Genomic DNA, 27,199 nt, shown 5'->3' on the forward strand with positions numbered 1-27,199 from the left:
TTGTCCCAAGAAGATGTCCAGACATGAAACTGGAAAGTTTCTCACTTTGAAGTTTTTAAGGTGCCAAAACTCTCCGGAGTGCTGACAGAACAGAGAAACTCCAGTTGCCGAGCCTCTGGACTAAATTCAGTCCAGTGGCTGCAGAAGCCCTGGTTACCTGGCTTACCTGCTCTGCTGGGGCTCTAGAATCTCAGGCACCTGTCCCAACTGGGTCGCCAAACTGTTACTGGACAAAAGTGATGGATTCCTTTGCCCAATGTGCTCAATGACCAATTCCTGAGGCAGCAGGGTTTCAAAGAGAGACAAAGTTTATTACTAGGTACATAGTAGGAGAGCAGATGGCCTATTGGCCCAAAATCTGTCTTCCTGAGTTTAGGGGGCTCACGGTTTTTATGGATTTTCACAAGAAGAGAGGAGGTCATTACAATTTCAAATAGCAAATTCAAGGCAGAAAAGGAGACAGTGTTATCATTTCAATAGGAAAATGTAATGGGGAAGGAGGTGGGACAGAGTTATCATTTCGATATGAAAGGTGTAAGATGAAAGGAAGGGAGACAGTCATCCTTTTTTATTTTTATTTTTTAATAAAACCTATCAACAGAGTGCCGGGCGGGCTGAGGGGCGGCGGCGGCCGGAGCCGGAAAGCTCTAGCGCAGCTGTCTGCGCTGCGGCTCTGGAGGCTCCAGCCCCGAGGACGAGGGGCGGGGGAACCGGCACGCCCCCTCGCGGTCGTCTCGCGGCCTCGGGCCTGGAAAAAGTGTTTAAATTTCTAAAATGTCATCTATCAAGCAACTAGTTTATGCAGTTATTCGTTTCTTAAGGAAACAAAGTCAAATGGATGCTTATACTTCAGATGAACAAGAGAGCTTGGAAGTTGCAGTTCAGTGCTTGGAGACGGTTTTTAAGATCACCTCAGAATATACACATCTAGCAGTGGCACAGCCTTTGACAGAAATATTCACAAATACCCTCTGTAAGAATGATATTGTGTCCCTCTCAAACTCAGTGGCTGAAGATGTGGGAAAAGCTGACCAATTAAAAGATGAAGGCAATAATCACATGAAAGAAGAAAATTATAATGCTGCAGTGGAATGCTATACACCGGCAATAGAATTAGACCCAAGTAATGCAGTTTATTATTGCAACAGGGCTGCTGCTCAGAGTAAATTAGGTAACTACACAGATGCAATAAAAGATTGTGAAAAAGCAACAGGAATTGATTCAAAGTACAGCAAAGCCTATGGGAGAATGGGGTTGGCCCTTGCTGCAATGAATAAGTTTGAAGAAGCAGTTACAAGCTATCAAAAGGCATTGGAGCTTGACCCTGAAAATGATTCCTATAAATCAAATCTCAGAATAGCAGAACAGAAGCTAAGAGAGGTATCCAGTCCTACAGGAACTGGATTGAGCTTTGACATGGCCAGCTTGATAAATAATCCAGCCTTCATTAGTATGGCTGCAAGTTTAATGCAGAATCCTCAAGTTCAACAGCTGATGTCAGGAATGATGACAAACGCCATTGGAGGACCTGCTGCTGGAGTTGGGGGCCTGACTGACCTGTCCAGCCTCATCCAGGCAGGACAGCAGTTTGCTCAGCAGATACAGCAACAGAATCCTGAACTTACAGAGCAACTGAGAAATCATGTCTGGAGCAGATCATTCAGCAGCAGCACTGAAGAACATTCCTGACTTGACCAGGGACGTTAGCTCAGAATGCAAATGGTTTCTGGCTCTGAAGTGTTACCCATAGATAATGGCCATAAAAAGCACCATAGCTGATCTTTGAAAATAATGGAGGAAAAACTCTTGTGTATATTCCTAAAGAATAAATCTGTTTAGATAATAGGTTTATTACAAACAGATTTGAACATAACATGACTCCTTTGGAAACAGATGATCAGTAGGCTTAACTATAAGTGCCAAGATAGCATTGGACAAGATTCCATTTTGAAACCTTTATCATCATATTTGTATATTAGATTTAACAGAGTATATTTATTGAATAGTAGGGCTATTTATTGTTGTGTTCTCAAGCTCCAAATTCCCTCAAGTAAACATTTTTGAGAGGGGAGAGAAGCAAAAGGAAAGATTTCCCATGTTGGCCTAGAAGAAATCTACTTGCCACTGAGCAGCATGTTTCAGAAAGTTTTTTTCTGAGAAGAAAATTTTTATTTAGGTTTGGCTTTGATAGTGCTATCAGTAATGAATATGTATCATAGGTGCCATTACCATCTTTAATGCTGCTTATTCTAATACATGACAGGGGATCTTAAGAGCTAGTGGAAAGCATCATTGACAAGGAGTTTGTTTTGAAAAGAAAAATAGATGAGGTGAATGTAGAGGGAGTGAGGTACGATGCTCAATTTTTTTGCCTGGCTCTCAAGTAATCTTGCCTGCAGTTTGATATTGATAACATTAACATGGTCAATTGTGCTAAGAACATAATGAAATACATTTAGAAATCCTTAATGGTGTTCTGGTTAGGTCAGTCATACAACTATTCAGTTTAATTGGCACAATTTCATCGGTGGTGAATGTCCATGTGAATTCTCAAAATACAGGCAAGGCTATACCTACATTTAAATAAACCAATGGCTTGACCCTAAGTTAAGGATTTTCTAAGTGTCATTAAATTATGTTTCCATAAGCATTTGAAAAAAACAATTAATGGATTAATCAGTGGATTTCAGAAAGCCTTTATCATGTTGCTTGTTCATGTAATTTTCTGCTCCTATAGTTTGGCTTCGCATGCCACTTATGCTTAACCTTAATTTGATGCAACTTAAATATAATAGTAGACTTAAAACATTTTATTATAAATTACATGCTATATTAGTTAGTGGAGAATAGTGGCATTGGGTATTAACGGCATGTCTTTAACTACAGTGTGGAAGAGGCTATTCTAATTCCGGTTAGATTTTCTTTTGCGTGTTAATCACAAATTTGGTAAAGTGGGGGCTGACATGATTTCACAAGTATTGTGAGTGAAAAATGAAAGTAATGTAAAAAAAAAACTAGTAATATTGATTATCTGGGTCTTCCCAAATTACCAAGTTTTTCTTTCTTTTCCTTTGTAAGATTAGAAGAGTAGTTCTAGAATTCAGGTAGTTCTGGTGTAGGTCCTAGTACTGTAATTTAGAGAAACACTAAGTTTTAGAATATTTTCTCATCAATTAGACCTGAAAGTAAGTTTCTGGGCATAGGCTACATTGAAGATCTATATGGTTCTGGCCAGAGTAGATAGGAAATGAAATTTTAGGCATTCTGAAATTAAATTTCTTATATTCCAACTAAAACAACTTAATTTTCCATGAAATCCACTTCTGTGTTCAAATGTTGTACAGAATAAAATGTTAACTAATCAGATACAAATGATGACAGCGATAAAAAAAAATTCCAGAAGCAAAATTGATCCTTATTTAAAAATTAGTCACTTTTATCCAGTGTTGAATAAGAAGTTAGTTTCCAGCATGACTATCTTGAGTTTATTAAAAACACTTTAAGATCAATAAAATTGATAAGCCTCTTGTTAGATGGACTAAAATAGAGAAAATACAAATGAATAGTATCAGCAATGAAAGGGAGGAGTATCACTACAGATCCCATAGATATCAAAATGGTAATTGAGAAAATCCCAACTGCAGGTCATATGTTTAACAACTTAGATGAAACAGATGAATTAATTTTAAGGTAGAAACTACCAAAGTTCACTTAAGAAATAATGAATAGACCTCTATTTATTGAAGAAATTGAATATGTAGTTAACAACATTCCAGAAAACTACAGGCTGAAATGGTTTCACTGATGAATTCTACCAAAAATGTAAGATATGTCAATTTATGCAGTCTCTTCCAGAAAATAAATGAGGAGGAAACACTCCCCACACATTTGGCCAGTATCACCCTGGCACCAAAATAAAAGACATTATAAGAAAAAATACTTTAAATAATGTCTTGATATGCTAACATTTGTAGTTAAGGAAGCCATTCTTTTTATATGAAATAATGGGAATGGTGTATTTCTTTCATTTTACCCTTTTAGTTTCTTTGCTAATGTGCCACTGATGACAAATTCAATCTATAGGATACCTGTCAACTATCTTGATTTCCATTCCATCTAGATCACTTTTGGTCTTCAAGAAGTACCTTATTACTTTGAAATCATTGCATTACAAACTATTTAAAGATACAGGTCTGTGGGTTGGATTGTGCTAGCAACTCTTAAAACTATATGAAATGCCCCCCATACTACTCTTGCTTGTCTGGAAAACTACACTCCCAATCTAAGTAGAGGAAAAAGAGGGTATAGCAGTAAAATTTTGTGTACATTCTACTTAGGAATGCTTGAGTTTCACTAACCACACTTCATTGTGGTAGTTGTAGCTATTATGATGCTATGTAAAACTTAACATGTCCTGTTTATGCAAATGACATTTTCATTCAGTGTACCAAATTGTTTATCTAGTTTTATAATATGGTTTTAACAGATTCTAAGATTGCATTATCTAACCTTTACTTAAAATATGTGTCTGGGTTATTGTTTTCAAACAGAAAATACTTTATAATTAAATAAAATTAATGGCAGATTTTAAGTGACCATTATATCTTATTTTTTAAATTTGAAATAGGATGAAACAGAAGATTTCAGTCATGAGAAGAGCCTGGAAAAACAATCCAAGTGCCCAGAGCAGTGGCTTCAGTCTTGTTTCCTCCTTTAATTAATCTTAATTATTTTGGAAGAAAGACTTCAGTTTTATACTCCTTGAGCTTTATTTTGCACAAACATTTCATGAATTATTAATCCAATTCTGAAAAGAGCTTTCATTGTGGACCAATCGTTATGGCAATAAATTTAAGAAAAGTCAAAAGAAAAAAAACCTATCAACATACAATATGCATAATCTTTTTTTATCACATAGTTGTATTTTCATCATCATGATCATTTCTTAGAACATTTGTATCAATTCAGAAAAAGAAAAAGAAAACAACAAAAAAATCATACATACCATACCTCTTACCCCTCCCTTTCATTGATCAATAGCATTTCAATCTACTAAATTTATTTTAACATTTGTTCCCCCATTATTTATTTATTTTTAATCCATATGTTTTACTCATCTGTCCATAAGGTAGATAAAAGAAGCATCAGACATAAGGTTTTCACAATCACAAAATCACACTGCAAAAGCTATATCATTATACAATCATCTTCAAGAAACATGGTTACTGGAACACAGCTCTACATTTTCAGGCAGTTCCCTCCAGCCTCTCTGTTAGAGTACACCTTAACTAAAAAGGTGATATCTATTTATTGTTTAAGAGTAACCTCCAGGATAATCTCTTGACTCTGTTCAGAATCTCAGCCATTGACACTTTATTTTGTCTCATTTCACTCCTCCCTTTTGGTTGAGAAGGTTTTCTCAATCCCTTGGTGCTGAGACCTAGCTCATTCTAGGATTTCTGTCCCACATTGCCAGGAAGGTCCACACCCCTGGGAGTCAGGTCCCACATAGAGAGGGGGAGGACACTGAATTTGCTTGTCATGTTGGCTGACACAGAGAGAGACCACAACTGAGCAACAAAAGAGGTTCTCTTGGGGGTTCTCTTAGGCCTAATTTTAAGTAGACTTAGTCTATCCTTTGTGAGGATGTTTCATAGGAACAAACCCCAAGATTGGGGGCTCAGCCTATTCTTTGGTTGTACTGCCTGCTTGTGAGTATATCAAGAATTCTCCACTTGAGGAAGTTGAATTTTCCCCCTTTCTCCCCATTTCCCCAAGGGGACTTTGCAAATACTTTTTTTATTCACTGTTCAAATCCTTCTGGGGTTTATCGAGGCATCACTCTGGACAAACCTACAAAATCTCATGCCCTACTCAATGTTCCATGAACTTATGATGTTCAATTAAGCTGTCCACACAAGTTATACTAGAAAATGCACTAGCCAAAATATAAATTTCTCACCAAATAAATATTTTTTGCTTTAGTCTCACACATACATTAAAGTTTTAAATTATTAGTTACCATCTATTTTTCAACACTCTGCAGTATTGACATTCCTTTGTTCTTCCTCATGCAAAACATTTTTAAATTTGTACATTTAGTCATTATTGTTAGGTCGGGGGAACAGGGAAGGGCACTGCAACTGGAGCTGTGGAGGCTGTGTCGCCCCTCCCAACATGGCTTCTGGAACCGCCCCTTCCGACCACCTGACTTCCGGAGAAAGGCCCCTTCCGGAGGTCACCTGACCCCCTTGCTTAAAAACTGCCCACGCCATCACCCAGGTGCTAACTCATCTCCCTCCATCTTGGGTTCAGTGAGCTCAGCCCGGGTGTGCAGAAATAAACCTGCCCGCTTTAAATTTCCCGGTCTACTGTCCTTCTTTCTCATCCTTTCACCTCCTAAACCTTTCAGTTATCATTATACACTCTAGGCATTCTTAGATTATACCATCTTAGTCTTTATCATCTTTCCTTCTGATTTCATTTGTGCCCCCAGGCTTCCTCCCTCTATCCTTCTCACATTCAGCTTCATTCAGTGCTCTAACATTATTGTGCTACAATCAGGTAGTATTGTACTATCCGTGTCTGAATTTTTACAATCAAGTTCTGCTGCACAATCTGTATCCCTTCAGTTATAATTACCCAGTATCTACCCTATTTCTATCTCCTGATGACTTCTGTTCTTAACTGAAATTCTCCAAGTTCATTCATTAATGTTAGTTCATATCAGTAAGACCATACAGTATTTGTCCTTTTGTTTCTGGCTAATCTCACTCAGTATAATGTCCTTAAGGTGCATCCATGTTGTTACATAGTTCATAACTTTATTCTGCCTTACAGCTGCATAATATTCTATCGTATGTATATACCACAGCTTGTTTAGCGACTCGTCTGTTGATGGACATTTTGGCTGTTTCCATCTCTTGGCAATTGTAAAGAATGCTGCTATAAACATTGGTGCGCAAATGTCCGTTTGTGTCTTTGCCCCCATGTCCTCTGAGTTGATACCTAGCAGTGGTATTGCTGGGTCATATGGCAATTCTATACTTAGCTTCCTGAGGAACCACCAAACCGCCTTCCACAGTGGTTGTACGATTTCACATTTCCACCAACAGTGGATAAGTGTGCCTCTCCACATCCTCTCCAGCACTTGTCATTTTCTGTTTTATTGATAATGGCCATTCTGGTGGGCGTGGGATGATATCTCATTGTGGTTTTGATTTGCATTTTCCATATAGCCAGGGAAGTTGAGCATCTTTTTTGTGTGCATTTTGGCCATTTGTATTTCCTCTTCTGAGAAGTGTCTGTTTATGTCTTTTGCCCATTTTGTAATTGGGTTGTCTGTCTTTTTGTGGTTGAGTTGAACAATCTCTTTATATATTCTGGATACTAGACTTTTATCTGATATATCATTTCCAAATATTGTCTCCCATTGTGTAGGCTGTGTTCTTGCTTTCTTGACAAAGATCTTCGATGCACAAAAGTGTTTAATTTTGAGGATTCCCAATTATTTCTTTCTTTCTTCAATGCTTGTGCTTTGGGTGTTAGGTCTAGGAAACTGCCTCCTATTATAAGATTTATAAGATATTTCCTTACATTTTCCTCTAACTGTTTTATGGTCTTAGAGTTAATGTTTAGGTCTTTGATTCATTTTGAGTCAATTTTTGTATAGGGTATGAGATATGGATCCTCTTTCATTCTTTTGCATGTGGATATCCAGTTCTCTAGGCACCATTTATTGAAGAGACTGTTCTTTCCCAGGTGAGTTAGCTTGACTGCCTTATCAAAGATCAGTTGTCCATAGATGAGAGGGTCTATATCTGAACACTCTATTCAATTCCACTGGTCAGTATATCTGTCTTTATGCCAGTACCATGTTGTTTTGAAACACTGTAGCTTTGTAATACCTTACAGTCAGGTAGTGTGAGACCTCTGACTTCACTTTTCTTTCCCAGGATACTTTTAGCTATTCAGGGTATCCTGCCCTTCCAGATAAATTTGGCTATTCATTTTTCTATTTCTGAAAAGGAAGTTTTTGGGATTTTAATTGGTATTGCATTGAATCTGTAAATCAATTTAGGTAGAATTGACATCTTAACTATATTTTATCTTCCAATCCATGAACACGGTATGCCCTTCCATTTATTCAGGTCTTCTGTGATTTATTTTAACAATTTCTTATAGTTTTTTCTGCATAGGTATTTTGTCTCTTTTGTTAAATTTATTCCTAAATATTTTATTCTTTTGGTTGCAATTGTAAATGGATTTTTTTTCATGGTTTCCCCTTTAGATTGTTCATTACTAGTGTATACAAACACTACAGATTTTTGAGTGTTGCTCTTATAACCTGCCACTTTGCTGTACTCATTTATTAGCTCTAGTAGTTCTGCTGTGAATTTTTCAGGGTTTTCAACATATAGGATCATATCATCTGCAAACAGTGAGAGTTTTACTTCTTCCTTTCCAATTTTGATGCCTTGTATTTTTTTCTTGTCCAATTACTCCGGCTAGAACTTCCAATACAATGTTGAATAACAATGGTGATAGTGGACATCTTTGTCTTGTTCCTGATCTTAGGGGGAAAGTTTTCAGTTTTTCCCCATTGAGGACGATATTAGCTGTGGGTTTTTCATATATTCCCTTATCATGTTGAGGAAGTTACCTTCTATTCTTATCCTTTGAAGTGTTTTCAACAGGAAAAGATGTTGAATTTTGTCAAATGCCTTTTCTGCATCAAATATAATGATCATGTGGTTTTTCTGCTTTGATTTGTTGATATGGTATATTACATTAATTGATTTTCTTATGTTGAACCATTCTTGCATACCTGGGATGAATCCTACTTGGTCATGGTGCATAATTCTTTTAATATGCTGCTGGATTCGATTTGCAAGAATTTTGTGGAGGATTTTTGCACTATATTCATAAGAGAGATTGGTCTGCAGTTTTCTTTTTTCATAATATCTTTGTCTGGATTGGTATGAGGGTGATGGTGGCTTTGTAGAATGAGTTAGGTAGCTTTCCCTCTTCTTCAATTTTTTTTGAAGAGTTTGAGCAGAATTGGTGCTAATTCTTTCTGGAATGTTTAGTGGAATTCACATGTGAAGCCATCTGGTCCTGGACTTTTCTTTTTGGGGAGCTTCTTAATGACTGATTCAATTTCTTTACTTGTAATTGGTTTGTTGAGGTCTATTTCTTCTCGAGTCAATGTTGGTTGTTCATGCCTTTCTAGAAAGTTGTCCATTTCATCTACATTGTTGAGTTTATTAGCATAAAGTTGTTCATAGTATTCTCTCATTCTTCCTTTATTTCTGTGGGGTCAGTGGTTATGTCTCATCTTCCATTTCTGATTTTACTTTATTTGCATCCTCTCTCTTCTTCTTTTTGTCAACCTCAATAAGGGTCCATCAATCTTATTGATTTTCTCATAGAACCACCTTCTGGTTTTCTTGATTTTCTTGATTGTTTTCATGTTCTCAATTTCATTTATTTCTGCTCTAATCTTCATTATTTCTTTCCTTTTGCTTGCTTTGGGGTTAGTTTGCTGTTTTTTCTCTACTTCTTCCAAGTGGACAGTTAATTCTTTGATTTTTGCTCTTTCTTCTTTTTTGATATAGGCATTTAGGGCAATAAATTTCCCTCTAAGCACTGCCTTTGCTGCAGCCCATAAATTTTGATATGGTATGTCTTCATTTTCATTTGCCTCGAGATATTTACTGGTTTGTCTTGTAATTTCTTCCTTGACCCACTGGTTGTTTAAGAGTCTGTGGTTTAGCTTCCATATATTTGTGAAATTTCTGGCCTCTGCCTGTTGATTTCCAACTTCATTCCTTTATGATCTGAGAAAGTGTTTTGTAGATTTCAATCTTTTTAAATTTGTTGAGACTTGCTTTGTGACCCAGCATATGGTCTATCCTTGAGAATGATCCATGAGCACTTGAGAAAAAAGTGTATCCTGCTGTTGTGGGGTGTAGTGTTCTATAAATGTCTGTTAAGTCTAGCTTATTTATTGTATTATTCAAGTTCTCTGTTTCTTTGCTGATCCCTGTTTAGATGTTCTGTCCATTGATGAGATTAGGGAATTGAAGTCTCCAACTATTATGGTAGTTGTATCTATTTCTCTTTTCAGTGTTTGCCTTATATATTTTGGAGCACTCTGGATTGGTGTATAAATATTTATGATTGTTATGTCTTCTTGTTGAATTTTTCTTTTTATTAATACATAATGTCCTTCTTTGTCTCTATTAATTATTTTATATTTGAAGTCTAATTTATTGGATATTAGTATAGCTACTCCTGCTCTTTTCTGATTGCTGTTTGCATGAAATATCTTTTTCCAGCCTTTCATTTTCAACCTATGTTTATCCTTGGGTCTAAGATGTGTCTCCTGTAGACAGTATATAGATGGGTCCTGTTTTTTTTAATCCATTCTGCCAGTCTACATCTTTTCATTGCAAGGTTTAATTCATTAATATTTAGTGTTACTACTGTAAGGGCAGTACTTTCTTCTACTATTTTGCCTTTTTGATTTTGTATGTCACATCTAATTTTTCTTCTTTCTACCTTTACTGACAGTCTTCATTTCTACACTCTTCTCCACACCTCTCTCTCCTGTCTTTTCCTATCTGTCTCTAGTGCTCCCTTTAGTATTTTGTGCAGAGCCAGTCTCTTGGTCACAAATTCTCTCAGTGATTATTTTGTCTGAAAATGTTTTAATTTCCACCTCATTTTTGAAGGACAGTTTTGCTGGATATAGAATTCTTGGTTGACAGTTTTTCTCTTTTAGTAATTTAAATATATCACCCTACTGTCTTCTCGCCTCTATGGTTTCTGCTGAGAAATCCACACATACTCTTATTGGGCTTCCCTTGTATGTGATGGATTGCCTTTCTCTTGCTGCTTTCAAGATTCTCACTTTCTCTTTGACATCTGACATTCTGGTTAGTAAGTGTCTTGGAGTATGTCCATTTGGGTCAATTCTGTTTGGGGTACACTGCACTTCTTGGATCAGTAATTTTAACTCTTTCATAAGAGTTGAGAAATTTTCAGTGATAATTTCCTCCATTTAGTTTTTCTCCTCCTTTTCCTTTCTCTTCTCCTTCTGGGACACCCACAACATGTATATTCATGCACTTCATGTTGTCATTCAATTCCCTGAGTCCCTGCTCATATTTTTCCATCCTTTTCTGTGTATTTTCTTTTGCCTGTCTGATTTCAGATGTCCCGTCCTCCAGTTCACTAATTGTATCTACTGCCTCTTGAAATCTGACGTGATAGGTTTCCATTGCCTCTTGAAATCTGATGTGATAGGTTTCCATTGTTTTTTTCATCTCTTCTATTGTGCCTTTCATTACCATAAGTTCTGCGGTTTGTTTTTTTTCAGACTTTCAATTTGTTCTTTTTGTTTATTCCTTGACTTCTTTATATCCTCCCTCAATTCACTGATTTGATTTTTGATGAGGTTTTCCATGTCTGCTTGAACATTCTTAAGTAATTGTTTCAACTACTGTATCTCATTTGAATTGTTGGTTTGTTCCTTTGACTGGGACATATCTTCAATTTTCCTAGTATGAGTCTCTATTTTTTGCTGCTGTCTAGGCATTTACTTACCTTAATTAGTTTATTCTTGAGATTTTTTTCACTTTTTTAACGTAGGATTTTCTTGCTGGATGACATTTTTGTCTATCTGTTCTTTGACATTGAGTTCAGCTTCTTCTAGACCTCTAGCTTAGGTTTTTATTAACAGTTCAGAATTTTTCAGTTCTTGTTTTCTTGTTTCTTTCTCTGCCTGTATGGTGCCTTTTTTTCCCCCTTAGGAGGGTTTACTTAGGTATTGTAGACCCCAGCCAGATTTCCCAGATGAAACTGGCCTCCTGTCAGGAGTAAAGAGTCACCTGCGTCAGTTTTCTCTGAGGGTGAGACCCAGCAGATTGGAAGACTTTCCTGTGAAGCCTCTGGACTCTCTGTTTTTCCTATCCTGCCCAGTATGTGGTGCTTGTCTGCCTGCAGGTCCCACCAGAATAAGGTGATGCGGTACCTTTAACTTCAGCAGACTCTCCCTGCTGGGGGCATGGTGGAGACAGAGAAGAAGTCGTAGGCTGGCTTTAATCAGTTCACTTTTCCAGACCCTGGGGTCTGAACTCCTTGAGGGAGGGATTCCATCTGAGCTAGGTCCCACCTCTCTCCTGGGGAAGGCACAGGCTCCAGACAAACACTCAAACAAGCTTAATTCTGCCTATGCCTGGGGCAGTGTTGCCTGAGAAGCCTTGCAGTTGTATCCAAAAGTAGTCAAGCCACAGAAACACAGCCACCAAAATGAAAGAGAAAAATCCTTTTCAGAGCAGGACCCCTGATCCTTGGGTTTGCTAGCCAAGAGCTTAAGTTGGTATGTTGCTCTGTGTATCTCCAGGTCCTATGTGTCCCCTCCTTTCCTTCAGGGCCCAGACCTTTTCAAATCCAAAAAAAATGTTGTGTTTGTGTGTGTGTGTGTGTTGTTTTTTTTTTCCTTTTTTCCATCAGCCCTTCCCCCTCTGCACTGGGGCAAAAACCAGCGACCTCCACTTTTACTCGAGGTTCATCTGAGCTGGGGGCCTATTTTTAGAGTCAGAATTTGTGAGTTAATTCCACAATTGGTGCTTGGTTGTGCTCAGCCCCTGCTGCTGGTAAAGTCCCTTTCCTTTCCCCTCTGGGAAGCAGCCTGTGGGGCAGGGGCACCAGCCTCCGTGACTTGGGAAACTCATGTTTCTGGGGGGCTCGCAGCTGGTCCAGTTGGTCCAGACTGAGGTATGCTGTGCATCTGGTCACTGATGTGGCCCCAGAAGTTGTTCTGTATTGTTCCTGGCTATTTACTATCTGCTCTGGAGGATGAACTAAATTCCACACCAAGCTAAGCCACCATTTTGGCCCAACTGGAATCTCCTTTATTTTTAATGTCAACAGTTATCTCTTCCATAGCAGAGTCTAGATGATACAATTTACAAATGTAAGGGGCTGGAACTACTTAATGGCTGACTTTAAATTCTTCATTAGCATTAGGGCCTTGGCCCTAGAAGTTACTTTAAGAAAATGACTGGATAAAGGGAGAACAGCTCTTACAATCACAAAGGCACAAGATAAGGGCTTTTATTATTATTTCAGATATCAGGGCAGCTGAATTTTATGCCAGAAAGCAAGAAGGAATATTTATATAATGACTGCATAATCAAAATTATCCCTTGTCCTAATTTCTCAGTGACGAGATCCCATTGTGGCTTGTCACCGGGAAAGCCAAACTGCTTGGGTTAGGTTGGTGGATGGCAGCTCTGCATGCCCCACTTTGTGTCAGAGGGCAGAGAAAAATCTGTGCTGTTTGAGGGTTGAATATCCACTCCTGGGGCACAGGGCCCTACCACTGAGAGCTTGTGCCCTGATAAGCACCCGGGGCTGCTTCTTCCTGGTTTCCAGGTTTAAGGTCTGGTTCAGTCTTTTTATGAGACCTACCATCTCCCTGGGGTTGTGGAATGGAGGCAGATGGAAACGTTGCACAATAGAAGAGGGGGCAAGGGTAAGTGAGGGCTGAGAGATAGTCACTGGATATTTCCCATGACTTCCCCATTGCTGACAGGGTGTGAAGAAGGATCTGGCAGATATCCCTGACTCTATTTTATCTTATGGCCAGTTGTGCGTTTGTCTTATTTTCTCTTGCAAACTTCTTAAAGGCAAGTATATCTTACTATTCTTTGTATTCTCCGTAACTGTGACTAGAGAATTAGTATAGTTCAGTGTTTCTGTAGTTGAGCTAAGAACCCACATGCCTTTCTCTGCTTTTTCCCTTAGGGCTGATGTCCTCTGTGTAATAGCCTTCTATGATATGCTGTTTATTGTACATTAGCATGGCTGCTTAATAAGGTAGGAAGATATGATCAGGTAATAGGTAATATCTATTTTTAGGTATGAATACCATGTTCTGCCTATAAGAAGAAAATGAAGTTTAGTTTTCACACAAGGTGATTCAGGATGAGAGAAACGGAACTAACTAAACAAAGGGCTGCAAAATGGCTCAGACTGCTCTTACAGGCAGAGAAAGGAGAGGGCCTCTGATGCAAGCCTAGAATTGGAGCCAAATCCTTTAAAGGTAAAAACAAGCTTAAATAAGTAATGGCCAGGTCACTGAAATATAAAGTGTAATCAAAAGAGGGAACTTTTGATGGGAAATCTGAATTAATTAGACTATCTGGATAGGCTGTAACCTCCAGAGTATCCAATCAGTGGAGAAACAGGGGAGGGACCTGCGTGCTAGGCTTAGGGTATAAAATCTGCGGCATTCTATCACCGGGCCTGCTAGACACCACATTTTGGTTGAGCACCCATTCTTGCAAGATTGTGAATAAATTCTTTTCTTTTCCACAATTGGGTATGTGTTTATTCTCTTTCAGGTATGGTTTTCTTTCTAACATGCCTGTATTATTTCATTGAACCCTCCTTAAATCCCATCGAGTAACTAGGATTTTGTTTTACAGATAAGGAGATTGAGAACTGGGGAAGTTCAATGATTTGCCCAATATCTCATGACTAGTAAGTGGTAGAGCTGTGTGATATGAACCCCAAGTAGGATGGATTTCAGAGTCCATCCACTGCTGTATAATATAATAAACATAAATAATATTTTTCTGTGAAGTCATTTACAAACAGTTAAGTATTTGTTTGCTTTTTGAAATACTTTTGCTCACTGACAAACTTTCCTATACAACAAAAATCCCTAACCTTCAATTTCCTCATCTGAAAAACAAGTAGGCTTGTTCATTTGTTCGCTCATTCTTTCATTCAGTTACTCATTAAAAGCTTCATGAGTATCTTTAAAAAACCTTTTATTTTGAAATAATTTCAAACTTACAAGACAGTTGCAAAATAGTACAAAACCTATAAAAAGAACTCCAACATATCACTCCATTCAAATACCCAGATGCACCAAACTTTTTTAACCTTTTTATTTTGAAATAGAATACAAACTCCATACAGAGAACTCCAACATACCCCTACCTGTCCTCCCAGTTATCCAGGTCCACCAGTTTTAACATTTTGCCACATTTGTCTATATCATTCTGTCTATCCATCTGTTCTAGTTTGCTAGCTGCCGGAATGCAATATACCAGAAACAGAATGGCCTTTAAAAAGGGGGAATTTAATCAGATGCTAATTTACAGTTCCAAGGCTGAGAAAATGTCCCAATTAAAACAAGTCTATAGAAATGTCCAATCTAAGGCATCCAGGGAAAGATACCTTGGTTCAAGAAGGCTGATGAAATTCAGGGTTTCTCTCTCAAGTGAGAAGGCACATGGCAAACACGGAGTTTCTTTCTCATCTGGAAAGGCACATGGTGAACACGGTCAGGGTTCCTCTCTCATCTGGAAGGGCACATGGTGAACATGGCGTCATCTGCTAGCTTCTTCTCCTGGCTTCCTGTTTCATTAAGCTCCCCGGGAGGCATTTTCCTTCTTCATCTCCAAAGGTCACTGGCTGGTCGACTCTGTTTCTCATGGCTATGTCATTCTGCTCTGCTCTCTCTGAATCTCCCATTCTCCAAAGTGTTTCCTCTTTTATAGGACTTCAGAAACTAATCAAGACCCACCCAAATGGGTGGAGACATGTTGTCACCTAATCTAGCTTAACGACCACTCTTGATTGGGTCACACCTCCAGGGAGATGACCTAATTACAGATTCAAACATACAATATTGAATAGGGATTAGAAGAAACAGCTGCCTTTACAAAATGGGATTAAGATTAAAACATAGCTTTTCTAGGGTACATACATCATTTCAAACCAGCACACCATCTATGACTCCATCTATTTATGTATCCATCTATCTGTCTGTTTGCCTATCTATGTATTTCTCAATCCATTTTTTTAAACTCTTGAGTATCCTGCTCCTTAAATATTTAATACTGCCATGTACATTTCCTAAGACCAAAGATATTTACATATGCAACCACCTTACATGTAGTTATCAACTTCACGAAATTTAACATTGATATAAAGTTTACAGTCTATATTCCAGTTTTTCATGTCCTAATAATGTCCCTTTGAATCTTCTCCCTTGCTAGATCTCATCTAGGATCATGTATTGCATTGAATCATCTTTGTCTCTTTAGTTGCTCTTTTTAAAAAAATTTTTGTTGCAGGAACATACATACAATGTAAATTTTTCATCTCAACCACTCCCAAGCATAACATTCAGTGGGTTTAATCACATTCATTATGTTGCAGCACCCTCACCACCTTCCACTACTAAAACTTTCTCATCTCCCCAAACAAAAACCCTACATCTGCTATGCATCAACTCCCCATTCTCTCTGCTCCCCACCCCTGATGACCTGAACTCTGATTTCTTGCATACTCTCTGATATTTCTTTTGTAGTTGCCATGAAACTTAAATTTAACATCCTAAATCTGACCCACTCTTGCTTGCTTCACTACTAACCTAACTTCTGTAACATACACAAACTATGTTCTCATATCTCTCTGTACTCCCACCTTTTTATAGCTATTATTACAAATTATAAATTTATACATCAAGTTCAAAACCACTGATTTTTCATTACATTTTATTCATTTGCCTTTTAGATTCTATAGGAAGAAAAAAAGACAGAGTTACAAACAAAAAATACAATGTACTAGCATTTATATTTATCCATGTTGTTTCCATTACTGGAGATCTTTATTTCTTCATGTAGCTTTGATTATTGTTTATTATACTTTCCTTTAAACTAGCAGAACTCTCTTTAGTATCTCTTGTAGGGCCAGATGCATTTCTCTGGGAATGTCTTAATTTTGCCCTCATTTTCAAAAGACAGTAGTGCCAAATGTAGAATTCTTGGCCAGAAATTTTTTGCTTTCAGCATTTTAAATATGTCACCCCATTGCTTTCTCACCTCCATAGTTTTTTATGAGAAATTGGCACTTAATCTTATTGGTCTTCCTTGAATGTGACTCATTGCTTCTCTCTTGCAGCTTTCAGAATTCTGTCTTTTGCATTCTACATTTTGATTATAATGTGTGGCAATGTGATTTTATTTGTGTTTATCCCATGTGGAGTTCACTGGACATCTTGGATGTGTATTTTTATGTATTTTGTAAAATCTAGGAAGTTTTCTGACACTATATCTTTAAATATTTCCTCTGTCCCTTTCTCTCTTTATTTTCCTCTGAGACTCCCATAATTCATATACTTGCTTGCTTGCTGGTGTCCTACAAGTTCCTTAGGTTCTGTTCACTTGTCTTCATGCTTTCTTCTTTCAGCTCCTTAGACTGGATGATTTCAATTGTTGTATCTTCAAGTTCACCAAATCTTTCTTTTGCCAGCTCTTATCTGCTATTGAATCCCTTCAGGGAATTTTAAATTTCTGTTATAGTGGCCTTCAGCTCTGTTTGGTCCCTTTTCATAATTTCCATTTCTCTATTAATAATCTCTTTGTATTCATCTATCATTTTCCTGTTTTCCTTTAATTCTTTGTCTATGTTTTTCTTTAGCTTTTTGAGCATATTTAGGACCATTATAAAAGGTCTTTGTCTTGTAAGTCCCAGGCCTGGTCCTCTTCATCAATGTTTTTTAATGCTTTAATCTTCTTCTTTGCTTGGGCCATCTCTTCCTGTTTGTTTGTATGTTTCATAATCTTTTGTGGAAAATTGGACATTTTGCTATTTTAATGTGTTATTGCTAGAATTTAGATTCTGAAGCTTCTGATCCCTTTTTTTTTTTTTTTTTACATGGGCAGGCACCAGGAATCTAACCTGGGTCCTCTGGCATGGCAGGCAAGCATCTTTGCCTGCTGAGCCACCGTGGCCTGCCCAGCTTCTGTTCCTTAAGCTTGTATCCAGCTTGTTTTATGACAGAGCTTTCCGTGCACGCCAGGAGCCAACAAAAAAGAAAAGAGAATACTTAGTTTTTGCAGATGGACCCTGTGCAAGTGCTCTCCTTCAGGACTTATGCCTCAATGATTTTAGAGACTAGCTCCAGGCCAAGGCAGCAAAGCCTCCCTGGTCCTTTCTGTACATGCATCTTGTCTTGGGCATGTGCATGTGGCCTTAGGAATTTCTCTTTATAAAGATACGAATGGCCTCTCTTCCCCAGGAAACAGTTTCCCATGGTCTCAGCCACTGCACTGTATGTCCCACAGTCAGCAATCCCTTGCTGAGGCAGTCACAAGTTGACTACTCTTCTGCAGCACTCTGTGGCAGAGTTTTGTGAGCAGCTTTCTAAACACAGGGCAAGTTCTGGGGCAGCAAACTAGTGGCAAGTATCTTATTTCAATTTTTTGGGCTGCCACCAATCAGACTGTACCATACAGATTGCGCCCAGTATTTGCATGAGGGTTTCTCTTCTCCCTCTGTAACTGGTACCAGGTACCTGGCACTGAGCCACCTCTGGTCCAAGAGGGTGAGGGTAGGAAATGGGCCAGCCAGGGCACCACAGGATCCTTCTTTACGGTGCCTTTATCTTTTAACTTTTTTTATTAATTAAAAAAAATTAACAAACAAAACATTTAGAAATCATTCCATTCTACATATATAATCAGTAATTCTTAATATCATCACATAGTTGCATATTCATCATTTCCCAGTACATTTGCATCGATTTAGAAAAAGAAATAAAAAGACAACAGAAAAAGAAATAAAATGATAATAGAGAAAAAAAAACTATACGTACCATACCCCTTACCCCTCGCTTTCATTCGGTGCCTTTATCTTGATTCTGCACTTTCCCTGTTTCTGTGAGACTTTAATTGCTTTCTGGAGCTTGAGAAAGATATTTCTGCCATTCTTGTTGTTTGTTCAAAGCTTTTTGTGTAGGGACAGAGCCTTGAAGCTTCTCACTCCACTACGTGGATCAGGTTAGGACGTCCACCAACTTCTAACATTTTGCCACATTTGTGTATCAGTCAATGTATGTATGTATGCTGTATCTATCTATTTATCTACCTACCTATCTATCTATCTATCTATCTACCTATCTACCTATCTATCTATCTATCTATCTATCTATCTATCTATCTATCTATCTATCTATCTATCTATCTATCTATCTATCTATCTATCTATTATTCTACCTTCCTACCTATTCTCTAAACATGTTGTATACATCACACTCCTAGAATAATTAATACTTCTACGTACGTTTCCTAAGAACAAGGATATTCACTTGTAACCACCTTAAGTAGAGTTATCAAGTCCAAGAAATTTGACATTGATATAAAGCTGACAGCCTATATTTCAATTCTTTTAGTTGTCCCCATAATGTCCTTTAAAAAATTAGAATATGAATATATTCATCATGAAGCTCACAAGACCGAGACACAGAAGCACTGTCTTTCTGATGTGATAAAGAATACATCTAACCCACCCTGGGGCAGGAAGTAGAGGTGAGAGCTCTCAGAACTGGTACAAAGTCTCCAGTGACAAAATCCTCATTCACCAAAGACAGGATGTTGCCTTGGATTTAGTAATCTCTGCTGTACATTGCAGCCAGGTCTCCATGACCTTCCTAGAATCTTCATTCCAATACCAGCTCACCATCTTTTCCTTTGCCACTCTTGACTCTGTTAAGACCTAGGTCAACTACCCCATGCCTTACCGGCCAGGCTGCCTCTGGAATCCTACAGTACATCTCTTTGGTACGCTGCTGTCCCGCCACCCTCAGGGAACATAACATCATATTACCAAAAACAAACAATGGGGTTTTTTAGTAACTGATGCTTGGACATACACCTAATAACCTCACAAATACATGCCTCCTCCCCAAATGATCCAGAGTCTCCTAGAGAGCAATGGAAACCCCTCGTTGTTTAAATATTTTTGGAATGATTCCGTATGCCAGATCAGGGACACAAGGCTTCTATTGTGCCCTTTTGTTTGCTTACCCATTGTAGGTATCCAGGAAGTCAGAGGATGACAGCTGGAACCAGATCTGTCTCCTGGCTCTTCCCTGCCTGTGAAAGTGGCCACCATTCCACTTATTCTTCTAGTAAGTGTTAGTTCATTTTCAAAAGGCAGAATGAGAGGATTGGGGAGGGGGGAGAAAAAAGCCTGTAAAAGAAAACAAACAAAAAACTCAATCCAACAATCCAGAAACTATTCACCACTACAATATTTTGTAACAATATAAAGTAGCTGAAAACACTACATGCCAACACAGACAATATATGATTCGCTACCCCAGGGGACCGTCAGCTGGTAGAGTATGGCAGATGCCACGGGTTTACACTGAGAGCCTCTCAATGGACTATTGAATGGACTGGATCTGCTGCTTCAGCTGTGAGCCTTCTTTGATGGTGACAGAGCAGGCGATGACAGGCCTGGAGACCCACAGGCCTGTCCTAGCGCCTGCTTGTAGCGCACAAACACGTAGGGCATATTCTCGTCTTCAAACAGCGGGGGAAGGTGTGAGATAGTCTCCAGGGGCTCAGCATCTGCAGCCATCACAATGGACTCAGAGATGCCTCTGTTGAGAGCTTTCGTGGCCTCACTGGCTCCTTTACGAAGCTGCTTGGAGCTACATGACTGCTGACCGAGGGCCAGTAGTTTCTTGGTGAGGTGGGCATCTACAAGGGGATGAGCTTGTGGATCGACATCAACCTCAATCACGGCTGCAGTTCTATGGTCTCACTTTTCCTCCCAATAATGTCTGTTGGTGTTTTCTCCATCATTATTAGAGCTATTCCAGGATCATGTATTAAATTGTCATTGATTGTCATGATCTCTCTCTTTTATAATTGTAGAAACACATATACAACATAAAATTTCCCATTTTAACCACTCCCAAGTATAGAATTCAGTGGCATTAATCACATTTGCAGTGTTGTGCTACTATCACCATCATCCATTACCTGAACTTTTCCATCACCCCTGACCCATAATGCATTATCTCCCCATTCCCTTATTCCCATCCCCTGCTCCTGGTAACTGGAACTCTGCTTTCTCTCTATACAAATTTGCATATTCCAGTTATTTCACATAAGTGGAATCATATAATATCTGTCCTTCTGTCTGACTTATTTCACTCAATATGTTGCCTTCAAGGTTCATCCAAGTGCAGCATATATCAGGACTTCGTTCCTCTTTATGGCTGAATAGTATTCCACCATATGTTTGCCTCCATCTTTTGGATATTGTGAACAATGCTGCTTAGAACATTGGTTACAAATATCTTTTCAAGTCCCTGCTTTCAATTCTTTTGGGTATCTATCTAGAAGTGGGATTGCTGGGTCATATGATAGTCCTAGGTTTAATTTTTTAAGGAAATGCCACAGTTTTTTTAAACCCTGGAAAACTCATTTAGTAATTGGAACAACACCAAGTGTTAAGGGTAACATTTATGACATGCTCTGTTTTATTTAATTAATATTAATTACATGGCAAGCTTTAGTTTCATAATCCATATTGATTACTCATAGTGATGAGAGGAATAAGCTCTGTGGGCAGAAAAACCTGGGTTTGAATGTTAGTCATGGCATTTGCTCTTGTGTATTCTTGGATAAACTGCTTAACATCTCAAAGCCTCAATTTCCTCATCTGATACTGATAGTTGAATATAACACTGCCTACCTCACAGCAGTTATTTTAGGATTAAATGAGACAATACACAGTGCCAGGGATATAGTAAAGGCTCAAGAAATGGGGTTATTATTATTGTAGTTGTTATATTTATTTCAATTTATTATTTAACAAATTCACTAAAAAACCAGTCTCTGTAACAGCCTCTCGAAATCCAGGAATAATAATTACCACTCCAGACTAAATGTGTCTGCTTTAAGAGCTTACAGTCTAGGCCCCTGTTTTCTTATAAGCATTTTCTAAAGGAGACCATACAACAATTATTCTTTCATTTCTGGTTTATTTAGCCTCACCAAATGCCCCACAGATTCATTCACATCGTTGCATGCCTCACGACTTTGTTCCTTTTTGTAGCAGCACAACCTTCTTTCATAAGTATACACCATCGTTCGCCAATCTATTTCTCAGTCGGTGTGTCCTAAAGCCACGTGCATTCATTAGGCATCATATATAATGCTCATAAACATGTACATATACATGTATAATGTATAATCTTTAGGATATCTAAACCTCTTCTTAACTCTTCTCCCACCCCCCGTTATTTACCTCTGCCATTGCTGTGGTAGTGCTGAAGTTTTCCCTTTGAACATAGCCCGAAGCATGCATGCAACAGCAGTTTTCCTCCGTACCCTGGACTTAAACACTGTTTGTACAAGAGTTATACCTCTGAAGTAGTTTATGCAAGAACTTATTTATATTTCAAGCATTAATCAGTGGGACACATAGATCTATATAATCCCTTTCAATTACGTTCATATTCAATATGGTAATATTACTTGTAGACCTACTAGAGAACTGCCTTCACTTCTAGCTATTCCCTTATGTTTGAGTTCAACCTCATTAGCTAATGGTTCATTCATTCTAGTTCTATGTATCTCTAAGTCCCCTATATTCTGTATTATAAGCCTCTGCTTTTACCTTTACCATGGTCATAAAAGTAGAATCATATAATATCTATCCTTTTGTGTCTGACTTATTTCACTTAGCTTTATGTCCTCAAGGCTCATCCACCTTGTCATGTGCTTCAGGACATCATTTTGTCTTACTGCTACATAATATTCCATCATATGTATATACCACATTTTGTTTATCCACTCATCTGTTGGTGGGCATGTGGACTGTTTCCATCTTTTGGTGATTGTGAATAATACTGCTATGAACACGGTGCCCATCAACAGGTGAGTGGATTAACAAAATGTGGTGTATACATACGATGGAATATATGAGTTTTCAGCTCTTCTGGGTATATACCAAGTAGTGCTATTATTGGGTCATAGGGCAACTCGATATTTAGTTTCCTAAGGAATTGCCAAATTGTCTTCCATAGCAGCTGTACCATTATACATTCTCACCAGCAGTGTATAAGTGTCCCAATTTCTTCACATTCTCTCCAACATTTGTAGTTTCCTGTTTGTTTAATAGCATCCATTCCTATAGGTGTGAGGTAGTAGCTCACAGTAGTCTCCATCTGCATTTCCTTTATAACTAATGATAATGAACATCCCTTCATGTGCTTTTGAGCCATCTATTTGGTCTTCAGAAAAATGTCTATTATACCTTTAGCCCATTTTATAGTTGGGTTGTTCTTTTTTTGCTGAGTTGTATGATTTCTCTTTGTATACAGGTGTGGTAGTCAGAGTCAGCTGTCAACTTGGCCAAGTGAAGGCACCTAGTTCTGTTGCTGTGGACATGAGCCAATGGTATGTGAACCTCATCTGTTGCTGATTTACATCTGCAGTCGGCTAGGAGGTGTGCCTGCTGCAATGAATGACGTTTCACTTAATTGGCTGGTGCTTAAATGAGAGAGCTCAAGGTAGCGCAGCCCAAGCAGCTCAGCATACTTCATCTCAGCACTTGCAGCTCAGCCCAGGCCTTTGGAGATGCAGAAAGAAATCACCCCGGGGAAAGTTGTTGGAACCCAGAGGCCTGGAGAGAAGGCCAGCAGAGATTACCCTGAGCCTTCCTATGTAAGAAAGAACCTCAGATGAAAGTTAGCTGCCTTTCCTCTGAAGAACTAACAAAATAAATCCCCTTTTATTAAAAGCCAATCCGTCTCTGATGTGTTGCATTCCAGCAGCTAGCAAACTAGAACAACAGGATTTCAAACCGTTGTCCAATGTGTGATTTCTTTTAAATATTTTCTCCCATTGAGTTGGCTGCCTCTTCACCTTTTCGATAAAGCCCTTTGAGGTCCAGAAGCTTTTGATTTTGAGGAGTTTCCATTTATCTATTTTGTTGTTGTTGTTGTTTGTGCTTCGGATGAAAAGTTTAGGAAGCTACCTCCTATTACTAGTTCTTGAAGATGTTTCCTTACATTTTCTTCTAGAAGCTTTACGGTGCTAGATATTTTTAAAAAATATTTTTGTTATAAGCAATGAACAAATATACAACCATTCTTGACACAGTTACAATCAGTGACTTACAATACATCACATAGTTGTGTATTCATCACCTTGGTCATTTTTTTGAACAACTGCATCTCTCCAGCAAAGGAAAGAAAAAAGAAAAAGGTCACACATGCATACCCCTTATCACTCCCTTTCATTGATCACTATTATTTCAATCTACTCAATTTATTTTAACCTTTGTTCCCCCTATTGTTTATTTCTTATCTATATTTTTTACTCATCTGTCCATACTGTAGATAAAAGGAGTATCAGACACAAGGTTTTCAAAATCACAGAGTCACACTGAGAAAGCTATATCATTATACAATCATCTTCAAGAAACATGGCTACTGGAACACATCTCAACAGTTTCAGGCACTTCCCTCTAGTCATTCTAATATACCATAAACTGGAAAGGGATATCTATATAATGCGTAAGAATAACCTCCAGGATAACCTCTCAACTCTGAAATCTCTCAGCCACTGACACTTTATTTTGTCTAATTTCTCTCCTCCCCCTTTCTGTAGAGAAGGTTTTCTCAATCCCTTGATGCTAAGTCCCAGCTCATTGTAGGATTTCTCTCTCATGTTGTCAGGGAGGTTTACACCTCTAGGAGTCATGTGCCACATAGAGAGGGGGAGGGCAGTGAGTTTGCTTGCCATGTTGGCTGAGAGAGAGAGAGGCCATATCTGAACAACAAAGGTTCTTTGGGGGTGACTCTTGGGCTTGATTTTAAGTAGGCTTAGCCTATCCTTTGTGGGGATAAGTTTCGTAGGAACAAACCCCAAGATTGAGAGCCGGTCTATTGATTTGGTTGTCCCCACTACTTGAGAGAATATCAGGAATTCTTCAAATGGGGAAGTTGAATATTTCCTCCTTTCTCCCCATTCCCCCAAAGGGACTTTGCAAATACTTCTTTATTCACTGTTCAAATCACTGTAGGATTTATCAGGGCACCTCATTAACTAGACAAACCTACAAAATCTCATGTCCTACTCAAGGTTCCATGTACTTCTGGTGTTCACTTAAACTGTCCAATTTGTTAAATTAGGAAGTGCACTAGTCAAACTATAAATTTTGCACCAAATAAACTTTTCTCGCTTTAGTCTCACACAGAAGTTGAAGTTCTAGAATATGAATTACCATCTATTTTCAACACCCTGCAATATGGACATTCCTTTGTTCTTCCTCATGCAAAAACATTTTTTAATTTATGCATTTAGTCACTATCATTGTACACGCTAGGCATTCCTAGATTATACCATCTCAGTCTTTATCATCTATCTTTCCTTCTGGTTTTATATGTGCCCCCAGTCCTCCTCCCTCTATCATCCTCACATTCAGCTTCATTCAGTGTACTTACATTATTGTGCTATAATCAGGAAGTATTGTGCTATACATTTCTGAATTTTTACAATCCATCCTGTTGCACAATCGGTATCCCTTCAGATGCAATTACCCAATCTCCACCCTATTTCTAAATCCTGAAAACCTGTGTTCTTAGCTGAGATTCTCCATGTTCATTCATTAATGATAGTTCATATTAGTGAGACTATACAGTATCTGTCCTTTTGTTTCTTGCTAATTTCACTCAGCATAACGTCCTCAAGGTCCATCCACTTTGCTCCATGCTTCAGGACTTTATTCTGTCTTACAGCTCTGTAATATTCCATCATATGTGTATATACCACAGCTTGTTTAACCACGCATCTGTTGATGGACATTTGGGCTGTTCCATCTCTTGGCAATAATGCTGCTATAAACATTGGTGTGCAAATGTCCGTTTGTGTCCTTGCCCTCATGTCCTCTGAATATATACCTAGCAATAATATTGCTGGATCATGTGGCAATTCTATTCTTAGCTTCCTGAGGAACTGCCAAACTGCCTTCCACAGCAGTTGTACCATTTGTGTTCCCACCAACAGTGGATAAGTGTGCCTCTTTCTCCACATCCTCTCCAGCTTTTGTCATTTTCTGTTTATTTTTTTATTTTTATAATGGCCATTCTGGTAGGTGTGAGATATATCTCATTGTGGTTTTGATTTGCATTACCCGAATAGCCAGGGAAATTGAGCATCTTCTCATGTGCCTTTTAGCCATTTGTATTTCCTCTCATGAGAAGTGTCTGTTCATGTGTTTTGCCCATTTTTGAGTTGAACAACCTCTTTATATATTTGGATACTAGACCCTTATCTGATAAATTGTTTCCATATAGTGTCTCCCATTGTGTAGGCTGCCTTTTTACTTTCTTTACAAAGTTCTTTGATGCACAAAAGTGTTTAATTTTGAGGAGTTCCCATTTATTTATTTATCTATTTATTTATTCAACACTCATGCTTTGGGTGTAAGATCTAGGGAACCACCTTCTATTATAAGCTTTATAAGATATTTCTCTATATTTCTTCTAAAAGTTTTATGGCCTTGATCCATTTTGAGTTCATTTTTGTATAAGGTGTGAGATATGGATCCTCTTTCATTCTTTTGCATATGGATATCCAGTTCTCCAAACACCATTTATTGAAGAGACTGTTCTGCCCCAGGTGAGTTGGCTTGACTGCCTTATCAAAGATCAATTGTCCATAGATGAGAGGGTCTATATCTGAACACTCTATTCAATTTCATTGGTCAGTATATCTACATTTATGTCAGTACCATGCTGTTTTGAACACTGTAGCTTTGTAATACATCTTAAAGTCAGGTAGTGTGAGATCTCCAACTTCATTTTTCTTTCTCAGGATATTTTTAGTTATTTGGGGCACCCTGCCCTTCCAAACAAATTTGGTTATTGGTTTTTCTATTTCTGAAAAGTAAGTTTTTGAGATTTTAATTGATATTGCATTAAATCTATAAATCAATTTAGGTAGAATTGACATCTTAACTATATTTAGTCTTGCAATCCATTAACACAGCATGCCCTTCCATTTATTTAGGTCTTCTGTGATTTGTTTTTTAGCAATTTCTTTTAGTTTCCTTTGTAAAGGTATTTTGTATTCTTAGTTAAATTCATTCCTAAATACTTTATTCTTTTGGTTGCAACTGTAAATGGATTTTTTTCTTGATTCCCCCTCAGATTGTTTATTACTAGTGTATAGAAACACTACAGATTTTTGAGTGTTGATCTTGTAAACTGCACTTTGCTGCACTCATTTATTAGCCCTAGTAGTTTTGCTGTGGATTTTTTTGGGGATTTTTGACATACAGTATCATATCATCTGCAAACAGT

General features: G+C 38.1%; 1 long non-coding RNA gene and 2 pseudogenes across 1 annotated transcript in view; 1 reads left to right on the plus strand and 2 right to left on the minus strand.

The window, feature by feature from the left end:
* LOC143649890 (uncharacterized) overlaps positions 1-27,199 on the minus strand; it is a 169,115-nt gene that overhangs the window by 115,982 nt on the left and 25,934 nt on the right. The window contains exon 2 of the long non-coding RNA XR_013159221.1: positions 19,896-20,061. This is a non-coding gene — a long non-coding RNA (uncharacterized LOC143649890). The remainder of the gene's footprint in view (positions 1-19,895; positions 20,062-27,199) is intronic.
* Positions 628-1,874, plus strand: LOC143685090 (small glutamine-rich tetratricopeptide repeat-containing protein beta pseudogene; annotated as a pseudogene).
* On the minus strand, positions 20,234-20,896 carry LOC143678617 (NHP2-like protein 1 pseudogene; annotated as a pseudogene).

The sequence above is a fragment of the Tamandua tetradactyla genome, chromosome 1, assembly GCF_023851605.1.
Source record: "Tamandua tetradactyla isolate mTamTet1 chromosome 1, mTamTet1.pri, whole genome shotgun sequence".
Taxonomy (NCBI): domain Eukaryota; kingdom Metazoa; phylum Chordata; class Mammalia; order Pilosa; family Myrmecophagidae; genus Tamandua; species Tamandua tetradactyla.